We start from the raw sequence: 19,167 nt of genomic DNA on the forward strand, positions 1-19,167 counted from the left end.
TGGGAATTGAGCATCATCCACCAGGAAAGAGGCCTCCAACTGTATTTTCTCCTAGGACCTGGCCCTGAGGTTGCTGAGGTCATGCACTTTGGAGAACCCACTGTCTCCACAAGCTACTGCTGAATGCAATACTGAACAAGCCTGCCTGGCCCTGTTATGGAAAGAGGTTCTTTACTTGTGAACATATATTAATTGTGGACCTACTATGGGCCCGATTCTAAACTAGGCATTAGTCACAAAGCAGTGGACAAAATAGACAAAGACATTTGTCCTCATGGTGTCTCTAATTCAGTGAGTGCAGGTGCAGGAGCCCAGGGGAGAGCAACAAAGAAGAGGGAATAGGCAGGTGTGAGGATACGCAATGGAGAGAGACACAGGAAGGGAGGGGATGCCTGTGTGGTGAATGGACAGCAGGCTCAACACACAGGGAGAGCACTGTGAATGTCCTGGAAGAACAGGGGTGTCTAGGGTGAAGGAGTGAAGCGCACATGTGCTCAGTGGAAAAATGATCCCACAAGAAGAACCAGCAGGTATAGATTCTGTAATGGGATTGAGAAGAGACAGATTCATATCCCCAGAATCTAGTCCCAGCCAGACCAGTTTTTAAACCAGATTGAATACATGGAGTTGTTTTTGCTTTATTTTTAATTGTTCTCCTGTAGTGGCTTGCTTTCCTTATAGTTCCCAAAGCAATTTGTTCGCAATCAACAACGGTATTATTTCCTTATTTGTTCTGTTTCAAGTATCTAATAACATAAATAAGTATGACTGACATACATACATATGGAAAATGAACACTGCTGATTCTTGCTCACTGCCAACAACAATAAAATCACAGGAGAGCTGGATGACAATATACTCCTATAATCCCAGCACTCAGGAGGCTTAAGCAGGAGGATTTAAAACTCAAGGTCAGCCTAGGTTACAGAACATGACCCTGTCTTCAAAAAGCAAGGGCTGGAGGTGTAGCACGGGTACAGTACTCGCCTAATATGTGTAAAGCCATGAGTTATATCTACAGTGGAGTGAGGAGAGAGAAGAGACAGAAAATGGGGATCTGGAAGGATTAGAGGAAGGAGGCAGGGAGAGAGAAGAGGGAGGGAGGGAGAGAGAGAGGGAGAATGAGAATGAGAGGGAGAGAGGGGAGGGAGAGGTAGAAAGAGGGAAGAGAGGGAGGGGGAGAGGGAGAAGAAGAAAAGGGAGAGGAAGAGGGAGAGGAAGAGGGAGGGAGAGGGAGAGAGAGAGAGAGAGGGAGGGGGGGAGGGAGAGAGAGAGGGAGGGGGAGAGAGAGGGGGAGAGAGAGAGAGAGAGAGAGAGAGAGAGAGAGAGAGAGAGAGAGAATTATGGAGTACACAGACTTATTAAGGAATAATGCAGAGAGTTTCAGATCCAGATCATTGGGGCCTCGGTACATGTTTCAGAAGGAGTAAGACAATCTTAAATGCCACCTGTGTGCTATAAGACTTTCCTCAAGACTGGCCCAACAGCAGGCCGTCTCCAATACTCTGTCTTGACTACTTTACTCATTGCTGTGACAATATACGTGACAAAAACCACCTGCGGACAGGTTTACATGAAGTCACACTTCGAGGGCACAACACACTGTAGCAGGGAAATCACAACATCAGGAGCACAGGTGGCTGGCCACATCGGTGCTCAGCTCCCGTTTCTCCTTTATTCAGCCCAGGACCTCAGCACATGGGGTGATGTCACTTACATTTCGAGTGGGTTCCAACCCTCAATTAACCCAACCTAGAGCCTCCTTCACACACATACCCAGAGATTGGTCTCCTGGGTGATTTTAGGTCCTGTAAACCTGTAACCCATCACTTATCAGATGCTGCTTCTGTCAATGCACCGCTATTCCTTGCTCCTGCTGCACCCGAAGCTCCAGCTCTTTGATTACTGAGTGCGTCACTCTCAGGACCTTCAATATAATGTATTTGTCATATACAAGTGCACTGTTTAATGCGTAGGTCTCCAGTTGGCACAAAGTTTTCTAAGAGCTGTTGAACTAAGATGATGTTGGACATCCCAACTCTCCCTGTTTAAAAGGCCAGCGTTTCTAGCCTTTCTCCCTGACCTCATTGTCCTTTGATTGGACTTCTAAAGGCAAACTTATGGCTTAAACTCTGAAGCCTAGCAGTAAATCCAAGAAGTTGTTTTTAATGAACAATTCCCCTCTTCATACTTATGTCTGGCCCCTTCCCATGGCTGGCTGGTTGTGTGTCATGGAGAAGTCTCCTTATCCTAAGCCCACTCCCTCCATGTTGGCCAGAGTCCCCTGCCAGTACTTGCCCTAATCCACTGTGGAAGCCACTGCTCTGGGAGGATCCTGACTTTGGCCTGAGTTGAACTCACTGACATTGTTTTGGGTAATGCTCGCACCAAACCCCAGGCCCCAGCCCAGATGCCAGTAAGCACCACAAAAGATAGGATTCCAGTTCCAACAGCCATCTGGCCACCCAACACCATATAACCTCTATTTATCACAAGCCTTTGAAGCCTCAGCCCGAACCAGTTAGGATGACTCTGGGAAAGGATCTAGCCTGTGAAGATAGGTCTTGCTTCCTGTGATGGTTAATGCTGACTGTCAAATGTACAGGCTTTGGAAGATGTCTGCGGAGGAGGTTCTAGAGCAAGCAAATTGAGGTAGAAAAATCTAAATAAACTGCCTGTGGGTAGTACTGTCTCAAGGGCTGAGGTCCTGGACTGGACAGAAAAGAAAAGACAACCTGGGTATCGCATCCTTGTCTCTGTGCTCCTTGCAGGGGTATATGATATGACCAGCTGCCTCTAGGTCCTGCCCCCAAGCCTTCCTCATCATGATAGACTGTAGCCTCAAAATGTAAGCCAGAATGAACCCTTTCTTCCTTCCTTAACTCACTTTGGTTGGGTATTCTGTCATAGCAACAAGAGAAGTAACTAATGCACTACTATGCCCCCAATCTCCCCTGCTCATCCTGTTCCTTCATCCTTCCTGAACTTGTCTCATACCCATCCTCCGCACAGCCTTTCCCAATCACAGGGACTGCTTGACCATGTGTTCTAATTGATAGAACAGCTCCTCTCACTCCTAAAAGTAGACACTATGCACATCAGACTTCTGTCGCCTGAGTCTGTTTCTCCGGTAAACAAGAGGCTGCTAGAGGCAAGAACTGGACTTGCCCTACCTCTCCACTGTATCCAGAGCAGGCTGCTGCATGGCCCTGAAGCTCAACAAAGGTTTAGGTATTGCACTAAAGATGTTTCTGGTGAGAAGTGGCCTAAGCACGTCTACTGGAGCTCTGAGGAGTTGATATCTAACCTCTTCTCACAGATTAAAGGCTGCAGGGTGACTGGGGATGCAGTGGCCACTTCTCCATTGGTGACCTACTGAAGACTTGCAGCCAGCAAGCGAGCCCTGTGGGTGAGAAAGTGAGGCACTATTTTAAACAAGGAATAGGCTGTCATAAGGCGAAGATTAAACATTTGTGTTTTTTCTCAAAACAAGAGAAGTTGGCCATCTTCTACATTGGGATCAATCTGAACTGTTCCCTGGCATTGGACAGGCTCAGCTCTGAAGGGACAGCATGTTTTACAACTGTTTATGGAGAGAAGGGGAAGCCCAAAGGAGCCAAAGAAAGATCTATTGTTGAAACCCAATGGACTGAGGTGTCCATCTGGAGAAAGGTCAGTGTCTCTGGTGTGTGAACGCCAAGGTCACAGGAGGCAGCCTGTTCTCAAGGCAAACAGTATTGATGTGAGGCAGTTAAGAGGCTCTTTTGCAATCACACAATTCAGATGCTATGAACAGGAGGTGGCAAGGACTGGGGACAGAGTGTAGAAGTGACAGTTGGCTCTGATCTCACGTGCATAAATCATCTGACATGAGACTCGTGTGTGTGTGTGTGTGTGTGTCTGTCTGTCTGTCTGTCTGTCTGAGCCTGTGTGTCTGTGTCTGTGTGTGTCTGTGTCTGTGTGTGTCTGTGTCTGTGTGTGTCTGTGTCTGTGTGTGTCTGTGTTTGTGTGTCTATGTCTGTGTGTCTCTGTGTGTGTCTGCATGTGTGTCTCTGTATGTGTGCCTATGTATCTGTATTTGTGTGTCTATGTATTTGTGTGTGTTTTTGTGCCTGTGTGTGTGTGTTTCTGTGTGTGTTTCTGTGTGTGTGTCTCTGTCTCTGTCTCTGTCTCTGTCTCTGTCTCTCTCTCTCTCTCTCTCTCTCTCTCTCTATATATATATATATATATATATATATATATATATATATATATATATATATAGTGGGTCAGCTCACTTTGGGGCAAAGTTAAACAAACAAACAAACAAAACCCCCTAAAGCCATATGCTGAGTGATAAACTTGACCAGCTTAAGAGTAGCCATAGAGCTTAAGTTGTAGAAAACCAAACTCAAGCTGTCATTTTATGGTAAGCTGACTTACAACACAAACTTATCCCAGCCTTGAATGGTGGTAGCAGTTAAAATGGGGGGCCCTGATTAGACAAGAATGGCATCTGTGACTTGGGATGGAGGTGTGTGGGAGGACCATAAGGAGGTTGGGAGCGTTAGTTATCAGATTAGGATGGACTCATTTCACCCATGGACATAGTATCCCCCACCTATAACTAGACTCAAGGCCATGCAAGAGACCTAACAGCATTCCTCTGTGGTTTCTGCTTCAAGCTCCTGTCTCAAGTTCCTGCCTTGTTCCTGCCTTGGCTTAGCTCTATGGCTACAACCTGTGAGCTAAAATAATCCCTTTGCTCTCCAAGCTGCTTTTGATCAGGACATTTACCACAGCAACTGTAAACTAAAACGATTATGTAGATGACAGAGAGAAGATAGATGATAAACGGATAGAAGATAGAGATAGAATTAAGTTATAAATATAGAGAGGTGATAAATAGATAAATAATTGGATGGATGGATAGATAGATAGATAGATAGATAGATAGATAGATAGATAGATGAAAAAGGGGAGGGAGGGAGAGAGAAAGGAAAATGATAATGATGAGGAAACATAAATAGTAAGAAACCTTACTAGTTACATATATAGTTATACAGTTATACATATATTTGTAATTTTACAGACATATACTTAAAATATATTTACAGTTTTAGTATTTTCTGTCAGCTTGAAATTCTTTCCAAATAAAAAAAGTTGAAATTGTGCTATAATTTCTATAACCATGTTTTGAAAGTTGTTCATTTTTACCATAGCAGAACTGTCAAACAGGGAAGAGTCCGTATCTCTATTGCTCATTCAATTTCAGGATTTTTTGCTCCATATTTCCTTCACATAAGTGTGAAGGTAGACACCCTCTGAGGAAGCCTAGTCTTCTCTCAGACACTAGATGAATAACCAGAGAATCTCCAGATTTACTACATTGCATAAACCCACAATTAAGGCCATCGAACAGAGGCTGCTAACCTAGAATCGTCGTGTGCTACCATGCACCTTCTTGCTATGTTGTCCCCTTCTCCCTGTCCTTTTCCCTGCGAGCTCTCCACTTCTTTTGCCCACCACTTGCAAGCATCTGTTGCCAAGGCTTTGTCATTGTCCCAAGCTCCCATGTGAGCTCTGATCTTTGTATCCACCCATCTCCTTGCTACGTAGGAACCAGGCCCTGTCTCCTACATCTGACTTAGCCATCACTCCTTCCAGTCTGTCAGCACTCAAGTACTCTCTGAGCTGTCCACACTCACCCTGACATCCATTCTTGTCCACTTGTCCAGGTACATCTCTACAACCTTTATCTGGGGGCTACTCCTGGGATAAATTTTTAAAGCTTCAACAAGGCCTGCAAGCCCTCATCTTGCTCCCCTTTCCCATGTCACCCCTGTGGTCATCACATTTCTCTTCACGGTCATCGTGCCCCACCATGGACCATGTTTTATTCCCTTGAGGGGGTCTTCCTCCTTCCAACTCTGCTATCTCTCCCAGTTTGGAATCTTCTCTTCACCTGGCTTGTCCATCTAACTAAACCACACTCACCTTTGAGCTCATGGCTTCCTGAGTGCTTGGTTGTGTCTCCTTGCTAATAAATTGACATAAGTTCTGTCAGTTGTTGGAGATGTTTCTAGGTTGGTGATTCAAAGTAAGTTTTGTGGGAAAGAACATGGACCTGGGAGTGGGTAAATGACACAGGACTATGGAGTAAGAGAATCCATTTTTACCCATAATTCCTAGGACACAAACTCATCTTTCCTCACACCCACCACTTCTCAAACTCTAGTTGTATCTCCTACCACTCCCTTAACTCAGCCACTAAGTTTCCATATTCAGTGCAGACGCTACAGGGAGAGACGCCACTACTTGGTCCCCCCAAATCTTAACCATCCTCCAGACAGCAGTTACAAGTGCCTCCTGAAGCTCTGTTGACCAGCTAAAAATCAAGGATTCTTATGATCTCCTTAAACATGATAACTTATAAAAATAAAAAAAAATGGTTCATAATTGAGGGAAACACCATCCTTTACTATGCCAATTGCTGGTGGCAGAGTGGCTAGGTGATTAAAAATTATCACTACGAAGCTTGGAGACCTGAGTCCTGTGATTGGGAACCCATATGATAGGAGAGAACTCCAACAAGTTGTCCTTTGATCTCTACATGCATGCCATGGCGTGCACTGGGGTAGATGTGTGTATACACAAAATAAATAAATAAATAAATAAGTAAATAAATAAATAAATATTTTTAAATGACTACACATTGTCAGCCATGTAAGAAAAGTTCTGAAGGCTCCTGAGCACAGAAACTCCTGACCATGGATTCAAAGTGAGTCCCTCTCTGTAAACATGGCATGGCTGTGTTAAATCTAGAAGCTCTCAACCCTCATTGTATGGAACTGTGTTTTCTTTTGAGGCTAAGGGAGTGATGATTTGTTTGGGGTTTGCTGTTGCTAGAGTTGGAACCCAGAGTCTTGGGGATACTAGCACGTGTGTTGCTGCAAGACTCCTACCATAGCCCAAAGATATGAGTTGAGGTTTTAACTACAGACATAATTGATCAAATATAGACTTTTCTATGACAGAATACAATCCCCAGTCTGTCTTCCATTTCTAGAGTTGAAAGAAGTGGGGCTGACATTCTCAACTAATCATATTCTAAACTTTCTAGCAACTAGTCCCAATTCTGAAAGCTTTTTTTTTTTTAATCTCCTTAGTCAGGCATCTCATTAGGATGCCAAAGGGTCTCATTATTTGGAGAGTTACCCCAGAATAGCTCTGAGCCATATCATGACTCTACTGGCTACTTTTCTGTTGCAGTGATAAAACACCGTGACTAAAGTGACTTACAGAAGGAAGAGTTTATTTGGGCTTGCAGTTCCAGAGAGACAAGAATCCGCCATCGTCATGGTTGGGCAGCTGGAGCAGCAAGTTGAGAGTTCACACCTGGAACCACAGGGAGCAGAGAGAGCAAGCACCAGGAATAGCATGAGGCTTTGTAACCTCAAAGCCCATCCCCAGTGACAGTGACAGTTCAGCAAGGACGCACATCTCTAGACCTTCTCAAACAGTGCCACAGACAGGAAACCAAGCATTCAAATCCGTGAGCCTACAGGGTGCAATCCATTTAGCCACCTCAAGGAACAAATGTGTATTTCCTCTCCTAGCAAGTTAAGGAGGAATTGCTTCCTACAACCAGCGGGGAGATGACCCTTTCGGTATGAAGTGGTCCAATCTTTTCCAAAACTTCCCAGTCAAATCTCTCCTCGAAGGCTGAAAGTATAACTAACTCCAGAGGACGTTAAAAATGAGGTAACATGCAAGCTGCGGGTCCCAGACCAGTGGGACCCGTGTCCTGGTTGGCTTGCTGTGACCCTCCAGGTACCATGTGGCAAGGGAGGAGCCAGACAAGGAACAGCAGGTATTCCCTGAAAACTTTTTTTTTTCATGAGTAGACATCCTATAAACAATTGTCTAAGTCTCGTGGAGTCATTTGAGGTCCAGGAAGATCCAGAGACCTTTGGATCCACCCTGAGTCAAAACTGGAACTCGGGTGTCTTGGGTTCGGCTGATGGCTGTTCTACTGGCCACCTCATATGGGTTGTGCAGGCTCCAGCGGAAGTGTCCAGTGCCTCTCCTGTTTCTCTTCCCCTTCTCTCAGCTTCTTCTGTAGCCAGGTCCTCAATTTGGATCTCTTGCCCCCCTCATCCATGCCCTTGCCTATTTTCTGTATGGGCAAGATGGCCACAGGGCAAAGGGCAGGGAGGAGAAGCTGGAGTGGGTAACAGCAGCTCCACACAAATACCACACACACAAATACCACACACACACACACACACACACACACACTCAAACACCCATGTGCACACACTCAGGCATGTTCACACACACACCACGTATGCACATCACATGTACACACATGTGCATACACGTACCGCATGCATACCGCCCTCCTCCACAATCCACACTGGGTCTGCCTCCGGGAAGACCGCTCCCCCCCCCCCCCCCGAACACTGCCTGTTGTCCGTCCTTCCAGCTCTTCACTCCTCCTCCTTCTCACAACCTAGCTGGAAAAGGAACACAACCCTCCCTTGTCCCCTCCTGATATTTCCAGTAAAAGTACCTTGAACACAATCTTGCTGCCACAGCCCTAATTATGTGTGAAATCATTTTTTTTTTTAAGCTTTAAACCAAAGCAAACAAGCACATACAGAGAAGCCCATTCTCCGAGCCTGGGAGCAGCGGGGCCTGGCTGCTGCCAGGTTACCTCAGGCTACACAGAGGCCCAGCTGTTTCACAAGCTGCCTGCCTGCCCACTGAGGTGCCTCCCCTGTCTGACCGGTGAAGCCGCCCACCCCTCAGAGGAAAGAGGTGGTCTCGATGTGCGTCTTCCACACAAGCTCACCCAAGACTCTCACATACCTTATAAGTTATGAGGCCCCAGGAAAGGGCCACCTCAGAAATAGTAGAAGCTTCTGAAAAACAATTTGGAGGAAGAACTTTCCTCCAAAGACAAACAACATTCTCAAATAAGTCAGACCCCTCTTCATCTGGGTGTATTTTAACTTCTTGAAAACACGAAACAAAAATCTGCTATTTTCTTCTTCTTTAACAGAAATTACGGCGCTGCTTGCATGACGTTAGAAAACTGTTAGGAGTCAGCTCTCTCCTTCGGTGTGGATCCGAGAACTGAACTCAGGTCGTCAAGTTTGGCAGCGAGCACCTTCACTCACTGAGCCACCTGGATACCACAAATAATATAATGACAAGTGTCTATGTGAGGGTCTTAGGTTTACTTGCACAGAGCTTGGGTTGCTGGCTTGTGAGATAGATGCTCACACGCAGGTGGTCTTGCTGGTGGATTGGTTTCTATGATGCCCATGACTTTCACCAATAGAACGCAAGGATCTGTCTTTTGGTCATTAACGGCACTTGGGATTCTCTAACTTCCCAATGAAGTTTTAAAATGATGTAGCTTTTCGTTGGTTTGCTTAATCATATTGGTTTACTTCTTGTAAGATCTAAGACATATCTCTTCAAAAAGTTCTTAACAACTGGGCATGGTGATGTGTGCTTGTAATCCCAGCACTTAGGAGGCTGAGGTAGGTGGATCCTGAGTTCAAGGCCAGCTTGATCTACATAGCAAGACTCTGTAACTTTAGGTTTTTTTTCAAACCTTTATTTTTAATGATGTTTCTTAAACGCTTTAACATTCCTTGTAACCCACCACCCACCAGGGGTAGTGGAAAAGAAAGAACATGGGGGAAAGCGGACTGATTTAGAAAGGTTCTTTGGAGCAACTCTCATCTGTGTTGTCTGCAGTTCAGTTCACAGGTTATCTGGCAGCTCGATCCACTCACAAACACCTCACAGATACACCAGCAGTCCAGCTCGGTAGAGTCAGATTAGCAGTGACATGACCTAGCAGAGACAGCCCGGCCTCAGCCTCGGCTTGAGTCAGCAGGAGGGACCAACAGGAACACCAGGAGAAGTTCTCAGCTGTGCCTCTCTTAAGGAAGCAAAGATTAGCAAAGACTCAAGACCCACAAGTGTGGCACAGCTAGCTCTATAAGCAAGCCTAGCTCAGCGTCCATCACTGTCTGTCAAGTCCTATTTATACCTTCTAAACGTCACGTGTCCTCCATGTACCTTGCCTCAGCACAGGTCTTGCCTTAGCATGTGTATCCAATCAGCCCGAGTGCTCGGAAAGAAACTGCAGCACACCACTGAAGTTTTTTGGTGCGTTTTCTCTCTATGGAGTCCCAGCAAATGAAGCCCAACTATGCAACGTACAGTGGCTCAACACATGCCTGTCTTTAGCAAAGAATGTTTCTTCATGAGTCCTTTCATGTGCTTGCTCTAGCAGAATATCCTCTCTCCTGCGTCTCTGCTTCAGTGAAACGGTCCTTCCTAAGTCTGCCTTCGTCTTTCACACCTGTTGACTTTAACAACATGCTTCTTCACATGTTTGCGCCCAGCAAAACACCACCCAACTTACAAAAGAACTAATAAGTTCCCACTTCGAGATCCTAGATCAAGGAATTGAGGCCTGTAAATACAGCTCAGTGGTAAGCCACTTGTCTACTAACCCAAGGGCCTAGATTTATTTCTTAGCATTATGGCAAGTAAAATAATTCTTAGCCTACCAGACATGAAGACCATGCCTAGAATCTTTTTGTTGCTTTTTTTTTCCTTGCAAAAATAGGCTTGTTATACTCAAGTGTCTTGGAAAAAGGAAACAAGTCCACCATGCAGGATCTAGCAGTGATCCAGTGGGCCAGTGCCTCTAACAAGATGGGGGGGGGTCTAGATTTGAATTTGTTAGTTTGTACCTGAAGGTTCCACATTGAGTTCTTTGTAGCTTTAAGAATTGAAAGAGTCAATCTGCATCCAAAAGATATCAAAACAACATGAGATGCAGAAAATTAAGTTGATATAATTGCATTATACTGCTTAAATTGTTCTACTTCATGAACTCACTCCAGCTTGTACTCTTTTTTTTTTTTTTTTTTTTTGGTTTTTCGAGACAGGGTTTCTCTGTATAGCCCTGGCTGTCCTGGAACTCAGTCTGTAAACCAGGCTGGCCTCGAACTCAGAAATCCGACTGCCTCTGCCTCCCAAGTGCTGGGATTAAAGGCGTGTGCCACCACCGCCCGGCCAGCTTGTACTCTTAACAAGGACTAAAACAGGATGACCATTTTCCTCTTTCTTTTCTTATTATTCTGCTTATTATTTATTTTTCTTGCTTTATTAAATTGGCCATACCCCAAATGCTGTATCAAATAAACATTTTCTTATATCTAACTATGTATGAATGTGTATGTTCATATGTGAGAGTGTGTGTGTGTGTTTGTGTAGGTCAAAGGTCAACATTACATGTATTCTATCACCTCTCCAACCTATTTTTTGAGTCTGGACTCCCATATATTGTTTAGGCTAACTAGTCAGGTAGCTCAGGGGACCCTCTCATCTCTACCTCCCAGTACTGGGTTATGGATGAGTACCACAGGGTTCAGTTTTTACATGGGTGCTTGGGATCCAAATTCAGGTCCTCATACATGTGCAGCAGGGACCGTATCTACAGAACAATCTTCGCAGTCCCTTCTTTGTAACGTTAAAAAAGAATGCCTCTAAACTGTTTCCTTAACTAGAAGGAGTTTTTTTTAACATAATTTTTATTGAATCTTTGAGCATTTCACACCATGTACCCCAACCCCACTCATCTCCCAGACCTTTCATATGTCATAGTACATATTTTAATATTTTAATAAATCCTAGCAGAGGTGTGTTCCTCAATATTCGTCCCAATGGTCTGGGTTCCCGAAGGAAAGACACGCACACAGCCCTTTTATCTTGATATGCGTAAAACAGCCCAATGGCTGGGCCACATCCTAACATTCACGTGACTAACCTGCTCCCCTCTGATATTCCCGAGTTATTACTTACTAAAATCTATATTCTGTATTCGCTGCTGTGGACCCAGTTGGGCACCCTCTTAGGGCACTATCCCCCACTCCTACATGATGGCTGTACGTTCTGTCCTGCACCTTTTCAGGCATGGCGTCTGTCCTTCTCCCTGTGTGACAGACCTCCTCTTCCTTCTCCTTTGGTCCCATAACATAGTTCAATTACATTAGTTCAATTGGTATCTTATTTAAAATTTGTATACATAGGTCCATGAATGAAAAGGCTGTACAATGTTTTTCTTGTGGTGCCTTTATTAGCTTTGGAATCACGATTAGGCTGACCTTGTCAAGGTAGCACATGCCTATAATCTTAACTCTTCAGTGGTGGAGGCAGGAGGATAATGAATTTAAAGCCAGCCTGGACTATATAGTGAGACTGTCTCAAAAACAAACAAACCAAAAATGTGTGATATAATCATCTAATTCAAGCTTTTATGATGAATGAATTAAAGTCTTTTATTACTGTTTTAACTGCGTTTTCTTTCTTGCTTGCTTTTTTTTCTTCCTTCCTTTCTTTCTTTCTTCTTTGCACCAGTGTGCTCCAGCAGGGACACACTGTGTCGACATCTTGTAATGGAGATTAAAACACTAACAATGCAATGCTTCAACCTAAAGAGAGAAACCAGAAAGGAAGGGCTGGAAATAGTCCTGGTGTCTACCACAGTCTAGACCACAGGGCCTTGCTTGTTCTTGGTTTTATTTCATTTTGTTTGGGATCCAACCAATGACTTTGGCTCATTTGCATTTAATATAATTCTTTATTGAATTTTTGTGAATTTCACATCATGCACCCCAATGCCACTCCTCTCTCGCAAACACCAACAAAAACCATCTTGTCAACTCTCTGGGCAACAAACTGCTTCTCCTTTATCAACGGCTCCCCTATTAACCGCTAATATATAGGCCTCATTTCAGTCACCATATTGTTGCTCCTTACAGAGCTTCTAGCTCCCCCTCTCTCCACACCCTCCTGCAGTCCCTGTCCCTGTCCCTATCCCTGGACAGATTAGTTAAGTGTGAGAGTCTCACAGGTTGTCAAGGGCTGTCCCTTGCCAACTACCCAGACCCAAAACTACCTTAAAGCTCGAATTTGCCATATTTATCACACACATTCCTCTTTTCTATTTTCTGTTGCATGCATCTCCTTTTGTTTTTCCTTTGCTGCCCTAAAAGTCATGGGTTCCGTTTTTATGCTTTTAGTTGTTTCTCCTAAATTTTTATGAACGACACTTACACTTACCGAGTTCATTGTTAATGTGTTTCCTTGGTACTTCCTAACACCCTCCATCCCTTCTTCATTGCTCCCGACGCCAGCATCATACCCTCCCTGCTTCAGAGGCATGATGTAGAAATGACTAAGACTAGTTACATGCAAACCATTTTTCTTCATTTATCCAGAATGCCCTCTTTAAAGAATAGCCAATCTTACTAAGTTGTTTGCGAGTCTTTATTTACTATGCCTCATTGCTTCCTGCTGCTACAATCTGACGTTACTGCAGCCCTTGTGTGTATATGACCTGCTTTTTCTTTTTGCAAATTCAGACTTTACTGCATTGTGTAGTGTTCTGAGACTTCTTTGTCATGTCTGACTCGAGTGTTTGTTTTGAGTCACTTTGTCCCCTGAACTTGTACCCATGAACTTTTAAAATACAAGATTTTTCTCTTCTCTTCAATGCTATGTATGAAAATTTTAGTAACAATTTTCTCTTTCCCGTATGGTTTTTTTTTTCCTATCTGGAATTCTTATTTAATGAGCTCTCCTAAATGGTGATGGGGATTACCTCACCAGGTAAAGTCACTCACCATGGAGCTTATATGTGGTGTGAAAAGATCAGCGATACATGGCTAATTATGTGTCAAGGAGAGAAGTGCCACGGAGGTATAACAGAGCAAGTGGGAGAAGGACAAGGTACCAGGTGAGGCTGAAGGCTGACTGGAAGACATATCTGAGCAATGGTGCCAACGCACACATCTACTGGAGAGAGAAACCAGGTCAAGGACAGAGACACAGAGCATGCCTGGCCTGAGACCAGAGAGGATAGGGTGGGTTGGGGTAGCAGAGCTGCAGAAGCATAGTTTCAAGGAGGCCAGATGGGTTCTCATGGTGAGGATAAACATATGCGGAAAGGGAAAGCAAGAGAAAGGTTGTGACCAGGGACCCAGCAGATGGCTCATTGGTAAAGTCACCTGCCTCCTAGCCTACGGACCTGGGATCACCAAGTCCCATATGATGAAAGAAGACTTAAAAGTTGTCCTCTGACCTCCACCACCATGCACCATGACATGTGTGCACACACTGCCTACATACAAACACATATAATACATAACATACACATACACACAGATGCATATATAATTTATGAGGTTCTGAACAGAAGAGTGACACAGAGAGCTTTCTTTTCTTTTTAAGAAACCAATTAATCAAATTTACATTTATTTATTTATTTATTTATTTATTTATTTATTTATTTATGGTGAGGGGAATTGGGGAGGCAGGTGGAGGATTGGATTCCAGAGACTGAACTCAGATCACTGGGCTGGACAGCAATCACCCTTACCTTCTGAACTGTCTTGTCGGCCCTGGTTTTCTATTTTCATTTGAAAACACTAATCTTAGCTATCCTGTGAGTCCTTCAGGGACCAAGGGCAACAACAAAATTAGGAAAATATTTCAGTAAAAAAACAAGAAATGGTAGTGGCTAGGCCTGGATGGGGGTGTGGAGGTGATGGGAGATGGCTAGGACCGAGTTGGGACTGTGTCTCATGTGACAGAACATCTTGCACTCATGTCATTTTGTGTTTTGTTTGTGGTGTTGGGGATGAAATACAGGCTTTGTGCATGTTTGACAAGCACACTACCAGTGATTGCGTCACTAGCACTATAACAGGGCATCTCTGAGGAGCTTCATGGTGATCAGCAGCAGTCTTCGGGGAGCTAAGTTGTTCTCAGTTGTCAATTTGCTGGGATCTAGACTCACCAGGGAGACATGCCTCCATCCATGCCCATTAGGGATTATCTAGATCAGATAACTTGAAGTAAGAAGACACACACCCTCAACCATGAGCAGCATCATTTCCTGGACTGGGGTCTGGGCTCTCTTAAAAAGGAGAAAGCCAACAGCCGGAGTACCTGACATTCTCTGCTTCCTGAGTGCAGATTTGTTGTGTCTTCAGCTCCTGCAACCAGGACTGACAATGCAACGGACTGTACCCTCAAATTGAGAGCCGAAATCAACCATCCTCCCTTAGGTTGCTTTTGTCAGGATATTTTATCACAGCAGCAGGAAAAGAGACTAAGACAAAGAGCAAGGCTCATACGGTGTAACTGAAGGCAGTGTCAGGCTCAGCTGGAGCACAGACTTGAACTTTATCATCTTTCTATAACTCTTGCTCTCCAGGTGCTGCAGCCCTGCCTCAGCCCTAATGCAGCCATTTAAGTTGAAGTATCATTTTAGAGAGTTCCAAGAGAATGGAATTAAGTATTTAAGCGTAGATGTTATAAGCTCTTAAAATTAAAAAAAAAAAGTTCCTTACAGCCTTTAATGCTAGCAATAAAAACCCATGGGAGCATTTTACAGAGTACATAATCAAACTTCCTTAGCCACAAGAGCAATAAACTCGCATGCTGTTGACACTGCTGGACGCCTGCTGAGTCAAAACTCAATAAAGAAACACTATGCCTGTCACTTCCTGGTTTGAAAGCAGCTCATCATAATACAGAGTGTGCTGTAAACAAGACTGAGTTCGTCATTCCCTGGCAGAATCGCAGGTGGGTGGAGGTGCAGATGAAGCTACATTTGTTGGTTTGCTTTGTTTTGTTCTTTTGTTAGTCAGCTTTCCACAACTATAACAAAATGCCCTAGAAAATCGACTTATAAAGAAACATTTATTTAGGCTCACTGCTTCAGAGTTTCCAATCCAATATCAGGCATATTCTAATATTGGGCAGTCCCATTGGTTTTAGGCCTTTAGTAAACTAGGGTGGTAAGGCAGTGCATCATGGGAGGAACAGGTCAGGAAGCAAAGCTGAGCATCCCAGTTTGGGATGTGAAAGAGAAAAAGGGAAATACAAAGATCTAAGACCTCAATATCCTCTTCACTTACATCACCAATGACCCGAAGACTTCCTTTAAGCCTCACCTCTTAAAAGTTAAACCATCTCTCAGAGTGCCATCAGATGGGGACTAAGCCTTTGATAGATGGACCTTTGGAGACATTTAGATACAAATGATCCAGTCCTGCTCCAGCACTAACCAAACACTAAACACACTCAATGTGTATGAATTTGGCAATAAGTAAAATTTTGCTGGGCATGTGCCCTTAGTATGATGTCCAAATCCAAGCGAGACAAGAAAGTTTCCTTAACAAAAACTGCCAAAAAAGGCTTGGAACTGAAGCAGAACCTGATAGAAGAGTTTCGGAAATGTGTGTACACCTACAAATACCTCTTCATCTTCTCTGTGGCCAACATGAGGAACAGCAAACTGAAGGACATCTGGAATACCTAGAAGCACAGCCAGATGTTCTTTGGTAAAACAAGGTGATAGTGGTGGTCTTGGGTCAAAGCCCATCTGATGAATACAAAAACAACCTACATCAGGTTACCAAGAAGTTGAGAGGTAAAGTTAGGTTCCTTTTTACCAACTGCACGAAGGACGAGGTGAAAGAGTGGTTCGCAAAGTATACAGAAATGGATTTTGCTCGAGTGGGGGACAAAGCAACTTTAACTGTGAGCCTGGATCCAGGGCAGCTGAAGCAGTTCCTTCATTCCATGAAGCCACAACTGAGACAGCTGGGTCTGCCCACTGCCCTCAAGAAAGATGTGGTAACCCTGCTGTCAACTATGAGGTATGCAAGGAGGGTGACATGCTGACCCCAAAGCAGACTCATGTCCTGAAGCTGTTTGTGTATGAAATGGCTGGATTCACAGTGACCATCAAATAGATGTGGGATCCCCAGTCGGGAAGATTCCAACAGATGAATGATGACGTGCCTGAGAGTGCACCTGAGTCTGAGGGAGAGTCTGAGGAGAAGGATGACAGCTGACTCTAAGAGCCAGGACTAAGGCCTTCTAGCATGTTCTTCATCTACACTGGACTTCTGTCACCCCTCTGGATGGAGCAGCTATTTATTTTCCTATGAATAAAGACAAGGGAGGGTACTAGGGTATGACTTTGTTTCTATAAAGAATAAAATTGTGTCTGCAGGGTGTTCCCTGTAGACATCAGGAGGGAAAAAAATGTATGCTGAAGTTTGCAGCATCAGAGATTATTGAATCTGACAGTTCATCTTAGATCAGTGGTGTTGATATGTGCACACATAAGATAAGAGAGTTGAGTTCTCAGCATCTGGGCAATGGCAGACTATGCTCACAGTCATCAACTGAGAGGTGGGAACTTCTATTGAGAAAATAGGCAAGCCTGTTGGGCATTTTCTTAATTAGTAATCAATAAAGGAGTGCTCTGCCCACTTTAGGTAGGGACACCACTGAGCTGGTGGTCCTGGGTTCTATAAGAAAGTAAGCTGAGCAAGCCATGAGGAGCAAGCCAGTAAGCAGCACCCCTCCATGGCCTCTGTTCCAGCTCCTGCCTCCAGGTTCCTGCCCTGTTTGAGATCCTACTCCAACAGCCTTTGATGGTGAACAGTGACGTGAAAGTGTAAGCAAAATCAACACTTTCCTCCCCAACTTACTTTTGGTCATGATGCTTCAGCACAGTGATAGTAACCTTGAGACACGACTCAGTGGTAGTGTCCTTAGACAACATTAAGTTTCTGGGTTTCATCCGTAGAAATACACACACAGTCAATGGTTAACCAAAGAAAAAGCATTTGAATTTTTGTCTGAGTTTCCAGCTAAACTATCTACTCTTTACAGAGAACATCTTTTTTTTTTTTTTCTTTAACATGAAAGAACAGTGAACTGTAACCAAAGTGAAGCCATTTTGAGTAAAGCTTCCATTTTGAATAGGGGTCAAATAAAATTCAAGCTCCTAAGACCTACCTGAGTAACTGACATTCTGGTTGTCAAGTTGAGATGTGGATGCTAGGCAAATTACCTGGTCACAGCTGAATAAACCAACCAATGAGAATAGGCTATATGTTCCACATAGGGAGATGTTCCTAGGAAAGTCCCCTATCCCTAAGTCCTGACTGGTGGGAAAATGTAATTGTAACTTGGCACAGATGTTTGTGATTTCTAGCTTAAAGGCTCTGTAACATTCTAGCTTGGTGTTGCAGATCAGCTCCTGAGACTGTTCTGTGTCTCTGACTGATCAGTACAGGCTTGATTACAATAAATGTTCGTTTTTAGTTTTGACCTGGTGTCTGAGTTGTGTGGGCTGTAACTGGACCCCATAACATAACCAAAAAATGTTATTACAACTTAGGCATTTGGTAGAAATTTTCTTGAAAATAAAGTGAGCCTGCCAGTTTGTGGCTGATTATAACATTACATCTTTCAAACAAAATCTTGAATTTTAAAACTTATTTCTGGCATCGTGAGCTATCCTGTTAGCTCCTCAATGAAGATTTTTAGTGGTGACATTAAGAAAGATGGTTCCTTTAATGGTTTGTAAAAGATGGGTCAAAATCTTGAAGATGTGTATGCTCAGTGAGTCAGTTTTCCAATGGTACCAATGACTAGAAGACCTATCCAAAGAATAATGTGTGTGTGTAGGGGGAGAAGATTTTACTGTCGCTTTGAATTATCCATTGTTTTAGGAAATAGAGTGAATATAAATGAAGTACAATTATACACATGTAAGAAAACACCGTAATGAAACCTGTTGCTTGTCACCCGACCAAGACCCTTGGGCAGGGGGGGAGAGGATTGTGGGAGGTGGTAAGAAGAAATCAATAACACAGGCTCCAGGAGTCAGGCAAGTGGCAAAACCAGACTTGTTTATTGCAGGAACTGGGCAAACCTTTATACCCCCTCCCCAGCATCTCACTGGCTCTCAAGAAGCCAGATGTGATGCTGACTCTTTCTCATTGGCTCACTCCATCTCCTGGTCCAGCATCAGCAGTCTCTAGCCATGCTAGCAGATTCTTGGTTGGCTCAGGGAGGAAGTATCAGTGGCATATATGCCAGCATTGTAGCTGGGCCTGCTTAGCTAAGTTCCTCCTATAGAAACCCACTACCTTATCTCAAAAGAAATCCACTTGTCTTATAAGAAGAAAATTTCATTGCTCTCATGTTAGGTATCAAATTACAATTAACCTTTGAGAAATTACTTCTTGGGGCTGGAGAGATGGTTCAGCAAGTGGGGGC

At 44.0% G+C, this 19,167-nt stretch overlaps 1 pseudogene; it reads left to right on the top strand.

Annotated features, from left to right (window-relative positions):
* The first annotated feature begins 16,225 nt into the window (after positions 1 to 16,225).
* LOC114610267 lies at positions 16,226 to 16,943 on the top strand (annotated as a pseudogene).
* The last annotated feature ends 2,224 nt before the right edge of the window (positions 16,944 to 19,167 follow it).

This window comes from Grammomys surdaster, unplaced genomic scaffold, assembly GCF_004785775.1.
Source record: "Grammomys surdaster isolate TR1022 unplaced genomic scaffold, NIH_TR_1.0 126036, whole genome shotgun sequence".
Taxonomy (NCBI): Eukaryota; Metazoa; Chordata; class Mammalia; order Rodentia; family Muridae; genus Grammomys; species Grammomys surdaster.